At 38.8% G+C, this 8,752-nt stretch overlaps 1 pseudogene; it reads left to right on the top strand.

Moving 5' to 3' along the window:
* The first annotated feature begins 2,978 nt into the window (after positions 1-2,978).
* On the top strand, positions 2,979-3,404 carry LOC102762910 (annotated as a pseudogene).
* The last annotated feature ends 5,348 nt before the right edge of the window (positions 3,405-8,752 follow it).

Below are 8,752 nucleotides of genomic sequence, written 5' to 3' on the forward strand. Positions count from 1 at the left end.
TTCTTACCCAAGGAGTGAGGATATTTTTTCTATTTATTTTTAGAGAGAATGGAAGGGAGAGTGGGAAGAGAAAGATCAACATGAGATAGACACATCGATTGGTTGCCTCCTGCTGGCACCCTAACGGAGGGCTGGGGATTGAACCTGCAACTGAGGTATGTGCCCTTGACTGGGAATCGAACCTGTGACCCTTCAGTCCAATGAACAACTGAGTAAAACTGGCCAGGGCTCAATTTTTTTTTAAATAAAATTCTCGCCCTGGCTGGGTGGGCTTGGTTGGTTGGAGATTCATACTGTGCACCAAAAAGGTTGTGGGTGGATTCCCAGTCAGGGCACATACCTAGATTGCAGATTCCATCCCTGGTTGGGGCATGTACTGGAGGCAACTGATCAATGTGTCTATTTCTCTTTCTCTCTCTTCCACTCTCTCTAAAAGTCAATGGGAAAAATATCCTCAGGTGAGGACTAAAAAATAACAAATAAATAAATTAATAAATTAATTCTCACTACTTCATTAGATAATGGTAACAAAAAAGATTAGTGGGAAAAATATTTATTTATACTGTCAAATACTGGACCATAAAGAACCACATTCTAACAATACATTTAGAGTTTTAAAAAGAAAGTAATACAGGCAGTTGTGTTTATAATTATCTATTTGTCCTGGGTATTTAATATCTATATCTGTATCTATATTTACTTCCAGAATTAAGGTGAATATATAAAATACTCATTTCCAATTGGGACAGCTGACATAAATGTTGTCTAAAGCTCTAAAAAAAGTTGCTGAGTTTACTGACCTCCTTCTAGCTCTATAGGATTCTACACTGTGCAGCTTCAACAGACCAGTAGAGGGCTGCAACAACTCAGAGAAATGGTTAGGCAGTTTTACTTGTATCTCTGGCATTTAGAGCTGAAAAAAATCTAAGAGCCATTACATTTCCACTTTGCTGTCAACAGATTCTAAAAGGGGACAGGAATAATCTCCCAAATCCTGAAAATTAGAAACACCAGTAATTCATCACTTTGCCACCAGCTCCTTTCTCCTTTCAAAATGGTAAAGTGTTTGGAGGCCAAATAAAATCTAACAGTGATTAGGAGAAAAGGTCAGTCAAAATGAGTTAGCAATTCTCTACTTCCTTTCAGATCCACTGCTCCACACGCTACTACCAGACTAATAATCCTAAAATAATTATTTCATTAGGTTACTTTCACATCTACTTTATCAATTCTGTTTTGCACTATGCAGCATTGAAGTCTAACTTTCCTTTGCCTAGATTTTAAGTCAGATTTCTACCTCATGTATACAACTTATTTTCAACTCCCCTAGTCAGACCACTCTTACTGTTATATTAAAGAGTTAAAATGAAAAGGTCATTGAGTTGAAATTTGAAGAAAGAAACAAATTTACACAGCATCTACAGAGAAAGGGAAAAGTCACTGTTGGAAAAAAGTTTATGCATAGAAAGGGAGATAGAAATTCCCCTGGGGGAGTTAGGAACTGGACCAAAGGTATATAGGGGCCTTCAAATGAATTTATAATGTTTAATTCTTAATTGGTGATAGGCACCCAGGTGCTCACTTTGCTATTTTTTGTGCCTTTTAAATTATCTGAAATATCTCAAAATAAAAAGTTTTTGATATTGTAAGTTTGCCCCCTCTCCTGCCCTCAAAAGACAAGCAGCTGATCTTTGCAACATATACCTCAGGTGCCATTCTAAGTACTACTCAAAATTTAATCCCAAATAATGCCCTAACTCACTTTTACTCCTTTTGTTAAAAAAAAAAAATGATCGGCACATACTTTAGGCTTAAATGAAAGGAAAGGACTTTTAATTGCTTACAAAATTGGGTGTAGTTTTAATAGTGGCACATGGAAATAGAAGAGATTTAGGATAAAGGTCATAACATAAAAAACCAGAATAGTTTTTTAATCACTGCTTTTTAAAAAAAATGTTATTGATTTTTAGGAGAGGAAGAGAGAGGTATAGAGAAACAGAAACATGAATGAGAGAAAATATCGATTGGCTGCCTCCTGCACACCTGCTACTGGGGATTCAACCCAGGCATGTGCCGAGGCCGGAAACGAACTATGACCTTTTGGTTCCTGGGTCCATGCCACATGGGCTAAGCATAATCACTGCTTTTGAAATATGTCTGTGATCCTGAAAATCAGCTTTATTGATGCCCAAACTCTTTTTGCAGTTTTAGGTAGCTGAAATCAATCCCCTATATGACAGAGCAATGCTAATATCAATATTAAGTTATTTATAATCTGCATACCATACTATTTGCGCACAAACCCAACAATAGTGTAGGTTATAAATAATACCGCTTAAATTATAGGCAAAATTAAAGCTTCCATGTGACTTCACACCAGGATTGAACTGTTTAAGCCCTGATCTGCTATTACACTTTTTCTGTATCCTGCTCACTTTCCAACATAAATCTACTTACTATAGTACACACACGAATTCAGGATAACTGCATGTTTCAAGGAATTTAAAAGAAAACATGCTCTAAACTGGCTGAGGGTAGCAGTATGTATTATCGGTAGCTCTTCTGGCCAGACCAGTTTAGAATTATAAACTGTTTCCCTGCCAAAGTATGCTGAGAAGAATAAAGAGAAATATGGTAATGAGGGACCAGTGCAGAGTAAATTCACTGTATTCTAATAGCTGTTAAGAAAGTAACAAGAAAAAAGTGGAACTGTGAAAACTCCAACCCCACTGGGAAAGAATATGTGCATTATTTGGTTTTACTTTTAAAATAAAACATGTCTTAATCACACAAATGTTATGAATTGGGGGAAAAAATAGACAAGCCCCACTGATGGTACCAATATTAAAAAGCTTTATCTATTAAAGGAAATATACTGTAAAAATAATGCCTAAAACGTAAGTTTAGGACTATTTAAGAATAGTATAGTTCTACATCAAAAAAATGAACTTAAGCTTTTTCACCAGGGACTCAGCAATATGGGTTGCATTCGCACCAAGACCGTGAAGAAGGTGCCGGGGTCATCATCGAGAAGTACTACACGTGCTTGGGCAACGACTTCCACACCAACAAGTGCAAGTTTGAGATCACCATTATTCCAGCAAGAAGCTCCAAAACAAGGTCTCGTGCTATGGGGGCCCATGAGAGGCATCTCCATCAATCTGCAAGAGGAGGAGATGGAGAGGAGAGACAACTATGTGCCTGAGGTCTCAGCCTTGGATCAGGAGATCATTGAAGTTGATCCTGACACTAAGGAAATGCTGAAGCTCTTGGACTTTGGCAGTCTGTCCAACCTGCAGGTCACTCAGCCTACAGTTGAGATGAATTTCAAAACACCACGTGGAGCCTTTTGAATCTCTTGCTATGCTGTAATATTATCAATAAACCATGGACAACCAAAAAAACAACTGAACTTAAATTTGCAAGTTAGTGATTCTTAATCTTTTATGGACAGGCCTGTTTCAGAGCCTGAAAGTCATTAGGTCCTTTCTCCTGAACACCTATTTAGTAAAGAATTTGCAATATAACTTTACAATGTTTATAGGACCTCTCCCTAATTATGGATCCTTGTTTTACATAATTATCTTTTTCTGCTAAATTTTAAGTTCCATACAAGCAGTGTCTTCTGCTTGTACTTAGCACTGGAACCTAATACTTTAAAACCTAAAAACCTTTTCAATAGACTCCTTGCCTTCTAACTGAATTCCATACTTCTAGAATTATTTTCTTTTAAAAAATGGTATTACATCATTCCCCATTTTGGAAATTCATTTCTATTAAGCCCCTTATTCTAGTAATCATTGCCTTTTTCATTTGCTACCCATCTTTTCTCCCTTACTCCCAGTTCATCCTCTTATGTCAGTCAGACCATTCTCGTGACATTCTTAGCCAATCAATAAATATACACTGACCTTTTACAGTGTGATAGACTTGGAGGTGCAACCGTGGCTCAGTGGTTGAACATTGACCTATGAACTAGGAAGTCACGGTTCAATTCCTGGTCAGGGCACATGCCCGGGATCCCCAGTGTGAGGCTTGCAGGAGGCAGCCCATCAGTAATTCTCTCTCATTATTGATGTTTCTATCTCCCTCTCTGAAATCATTAAAAATAAATACTTTAAAAGTCAGCATGTCAACAAAACTCTTATGTACGAGGGAGAACAATCTGAAATCTGAACTTTCACCACTCTCAAGCATTAAGGTAGCTTAAAAATAAGATATTTATCACTAATATTTGTGGTATTTTCCCCAATTATGGCCCCAATACAATTTAGGAGGTTAGTGAGTTATCTTTTTCTTTAGTCACACTGATTAAAATGTTTCTTTAGGACAATGGTATCAATATCAAGGTGAAGTTTATTAGAATAGCCTCTTGAAATGTTAGCTGTAGTCCTTCTGTAGCTATTGAAAATAATTTGCTTCTGACAGCTCACATAAAAAGAACAAACCACTGCCCTAGCCAGTTTGGCTCAATGGCTAGAGAATCAACCTGAGGACTGCAGGGTCCCGGGTTCGATTCCAGTCAAGGGCACATGCCTGGATTGTGGGCTCGCTCTCCAGTGCGGGGAGCATGCAAGAGGCAGCCGGTCAATGATTCTCTCTCATCATTGATGTTTCTATCGCTCTCTTCCTCTTTCATCTCTGAAATCAATAAAAAGCTTTAAAAAAAACAACCACCACCACCAACTATATCAGGATCTCATAGGCTTGCTATCCTATCTTCCATGATTCTAATAAGGTATTTTTCTTTTTTTTCTTTTTTGACCCAAAAGTAAAAAGTAGAATAGCTGGTCCCTAAATATTTTTCATTAAGTCCCAAATTTAAGAAACTGCCTCTTTTTCAGCTAAGACTCTTAGTGGCAGAACACAGAGAAGTGATTAAGAATGGGGACAACAGAAATATCACTTTTTTAGGCCTGTGAATATCTACACCTCACATAAATGTTCAAAGCCTCATTTTCCTCAGCAATATGTTAGAACAATAGTAACCATTTTACAAAGTTGTTATAAAAATTGTCTGAATGTTTCACTTAAAACTTTGAACACAGATATTCTAAACTAGAGGCCCAGTGCACGGATTCATGCACCGGTGTGGTCCCTTGGCCTGGCCCTGCACCCTCTTGCAATCCAGAACCCCTTGGAGGATGTCAGACTGCTGGTTTCAGCCCGATTCCTGTAGGCCAGGCTGAGGGACCCCACTGGTGCTTGAATCCATGCACTGGGCCTCTAGTATGCCTATAAGATCTTTAGTTAATCTCTTCCTGTCCTCCTGCTTCCCTCTGAGATTAATCAGTCTGTTCCATGTTTCCATGCCTGGGCATTGAGCGTCTGCCCCCACATTGTCAGTGTGTATCACAGCTACTGATCGAATGGTCAGTTAGGCTTTTATATATATAGATGCTCAACAACTGTTTATTGTAAACTTTAGCTTCAAATTTACAAGTAATCTGTGCAATACTAAAATATGCTATATTGGTTTCTAATATTATCAATTTAAAGCACTAGAAAAAAAGGTCTTTAAACTTAACAGCATAAGCCAGTAAACAAAACCTCTGTCTTAACATTTCAATGTATTTTAGTTCTACAAGATAACCTTAACATGAACTACTCAAAGCTAAGTTTACAAAGGAAAATTATCTCCTGTTATTGCTGTATCTGGAAACTAGTAACAGACAGCATTGCAACTAAGATACTTTCACTATTACTTTTTTAAAAAACCACTGTTAAGCTGATTATGTATGCATGAGTGTATAGGAGAATGTTTTCAAATGCTATATGAAGAAATTTTATATTCTCTCCAGAGGAAGTCAACTACAATTTTTAAAATGTTCCATAAGTGGCTTTACTAAGATTAGAAGTGGGGATCACAAAACGTATCTGCAGGGAGTTAGAACCTATAAAACAGCAGGTGCTGAAAACAAAAGCTAAGACTAAGCAAAAACCAAGGGATCTTGACACCTTCTTACACAGTAAGATCTGTATTTGTTTTAAAAATAGCATCACCACTTCTTATATGTATAAAAAGTTTATAACATACAATGTGCTGCCCATATGTAATCACATTTGTTCCTTCCAGCAGCTCTGTAAATTATGTAGAAAAAGTTTTTATAGATTAAGAAGGCAAGGTTCTGAAAGTTAATGTGATTTGTCAAAAACCACAATTAGGAAGTGACAAATCAATAATTTAAACCCTGGCCTGCTCACTTATATTTCAACTAGAGGCCTGGTGCACAAATTCATGCATTCGTGGGGTCCCTCGGCCTGGCCTGCGAGGATCAGGCTGAAACCAGCTCTCCGACATCCCGCGAGGGGTCCCAGATTGCAAGAGGGCAGTTCTCGGGTGACGCACCCCAGAATCGGTCTCCCTCCTCTCTGGTTCTGGGTGTCATCCGAGAACTACAGCTGCCAAGTGACTGCAGCTCGGCAGCTCCTGCATTGGGTGTCTGCCCCCTGGTGGTCAGTGTGCGTCATAGCTACTGGCCGGTCTACTGGTCGCTTAGGCATATATATATATGATGTTCTTTCCACTACTCCATAAAGCTACTTCTTAAAGAAAGAGGCAAATTAGCATCTTCACAGAAAGAAACCTCTAGCCCCAAACCAGACTGTTTTAACTAGTTGTGCTGATGTTGTCATTTCACCTTTCTAGGCCTTTATTTTCTCATCTGTAAAATGAGGAAAAGAGATTAGAAAATATGAGGTTTCTTCCAGTTTTAAGGATAAATCTTCAAGATTGTACTCTTTACACAGTAAGGTATTTTACAAATAGATGTTGATATTAGTTTTAACAAGTTCCAAGTCAGAAAGTAGTGTCACTATCTCTTAGGCAACCTATTACAATTACTGTATAAATTCTTCATGCCTATCTGATAGATGTTTCTTCAGTATCACCAAGTTTATATAAAGAAAATAGTCTAGCCCTAGCCGGCTTGGCTCAATGGATAGAGCGTCTGCCTGCGGACCAAAGGGTCCCAGGTTCGATTCTGATCAAAGGCATGTACCTTGGTTGTAGGCTCCTCCACAGGGCTCTTGCAGGAGGCAACCAGTAGATGTGTTTCTCTCACATTGATGTTTCTCTGTCTTTCCCTCTCTGTGAAAAAAATCAATGGAAAAATATCCTCAGGTGCGGATTAACAAAACAAAAAAAAAGTTATCTCACTAATCATTCTCTTTTTAGACTGAAATGATGTTCTTAAATCATAAGAACAGTTTAAAGAAAATGTAACTGCTAGTCAACTAAGAAATTTAAATTATTATTATTTAGAAAAGCTTCTTTTCTAATGTTTTCCAAATATCCCTACCGACTGCCATTTCTCCAGTCTACCTCAGAAGAATGCCACATTTTCAAACAATTCTATAGAAAAAAAGTGACATTTTTTAAAAAAAGAAACATAAAAGGAGGGGTGGGGAGAGGAGGTGAGAGCCCTCCCTTCTTGATATTAAAGAACAAAAACCAGAGATCACACAACATATATCTAACTAATTTTTTCCTTGTCTGAATATTTTTGTTCTCTCTACTCTTCCTCAATTATTCTTTATGGAATACACACTAGAGATTCCCACTTTCCCAGCTCTACTTGTTCATAAGCCATTCTAGTAACAACCATGGAAACTATAGAAATTAAGATATTAAGGGCATCCTGTTTTTTTGTTTGTTTTACTTTTCCTTTCATGAATACAACTTAACTTGGGTTTTACTTCATTTTAACACCGTGCCTGTTCCTAAAAAGAACACACTCTGAACAGTTAGGCTTAACCTTAGTCAAAACAAATGCAGACCTTTAGATATTTAGTTAGTGCTTGTGTCAAATATAAAAGATCTTTAAGCAGTAAAATACTTCTACTTTTGCCTATAATCTCCTGGGGAAACATTTCAAATCATTAAATGTTTTTGTGTTTAGCCCAAATTAAAGACTCTGCTCAACAACATGATTGGTTAATGTAGAGACTTGATCTTATACAGTCCGACACTATCTCATTTGTTTTTAAGCCACTTGGCACCAATAGAACATATGTTCTGCCAGTTCTGAGCTAATCTCCAGGAAAGCCTTTGTATGATTGAAGAAACTGAAACACATCAGTGCCCAAGATTTTTTAACAGCCTACTTTAACATGTGTTTTTAATAGTCCATTAAAAATAGCTACTTTATTAGTCTTACTTTATTTACATAAACCGTTTTTAAAATTTTTTTAAAAAGGAATACATGATTGAAAACACCTATTCATTGCAACTTCAGGATTAGAGAGAGTAATTGCAAAACGTTCCAGACCACGGGATCTGCAACCCATTTCACCCGCGTCCGCCTCCTGGCCGCGGGTGAGCAGTGGAAATGACAGCCTCGATGACTACGCTGCTTAAAATGTGTCCTACGACTTCAACTGGTGCGGCAGCGTGAACTTCCCATCCGAATCTGTTCCTGTTATTACCCAAACAGCTGTCAGCTGGGCTCCGGCACCCTCTTTGTACAACCGTTCGCTCCACGCTCTGCGATCTCCCGGGATACGTCACACCATATTACACCTCAAGACAAGCCCCGAGAGCCGGACGCGCTCTGAACATCCTTCCAAGGGACACTCGCGAAACCAGGGAGAGCCGACTGCCCGCTGCGGCCAGGACCGCACGGGCATTTGAGACAGGACTGCAGCGCGGCCGCGCTCCCTCCCCTGAGACTATGCAAGTGGCGATTCTCCCCTCGCCGCCCTCTCCTCCGACCCCCGGCGTCTCCGAGGCTGCCCCGGGAGGGGCCGCGGG

This window comes from Myotis davidii, unplaced genomic scaffold, assembly GCF_000327345.1.
Source record: "Myotis davidii unplaced genomic scaffold, ASM32734v1 scaffold78, whole genome shotgun sequence".
Lineage (NCBI taxonomy): Eukaryota > Metazoa > Chordata > Mammalia > Chiroptera > Vespertilionidae > Myotis > Myotis davidii.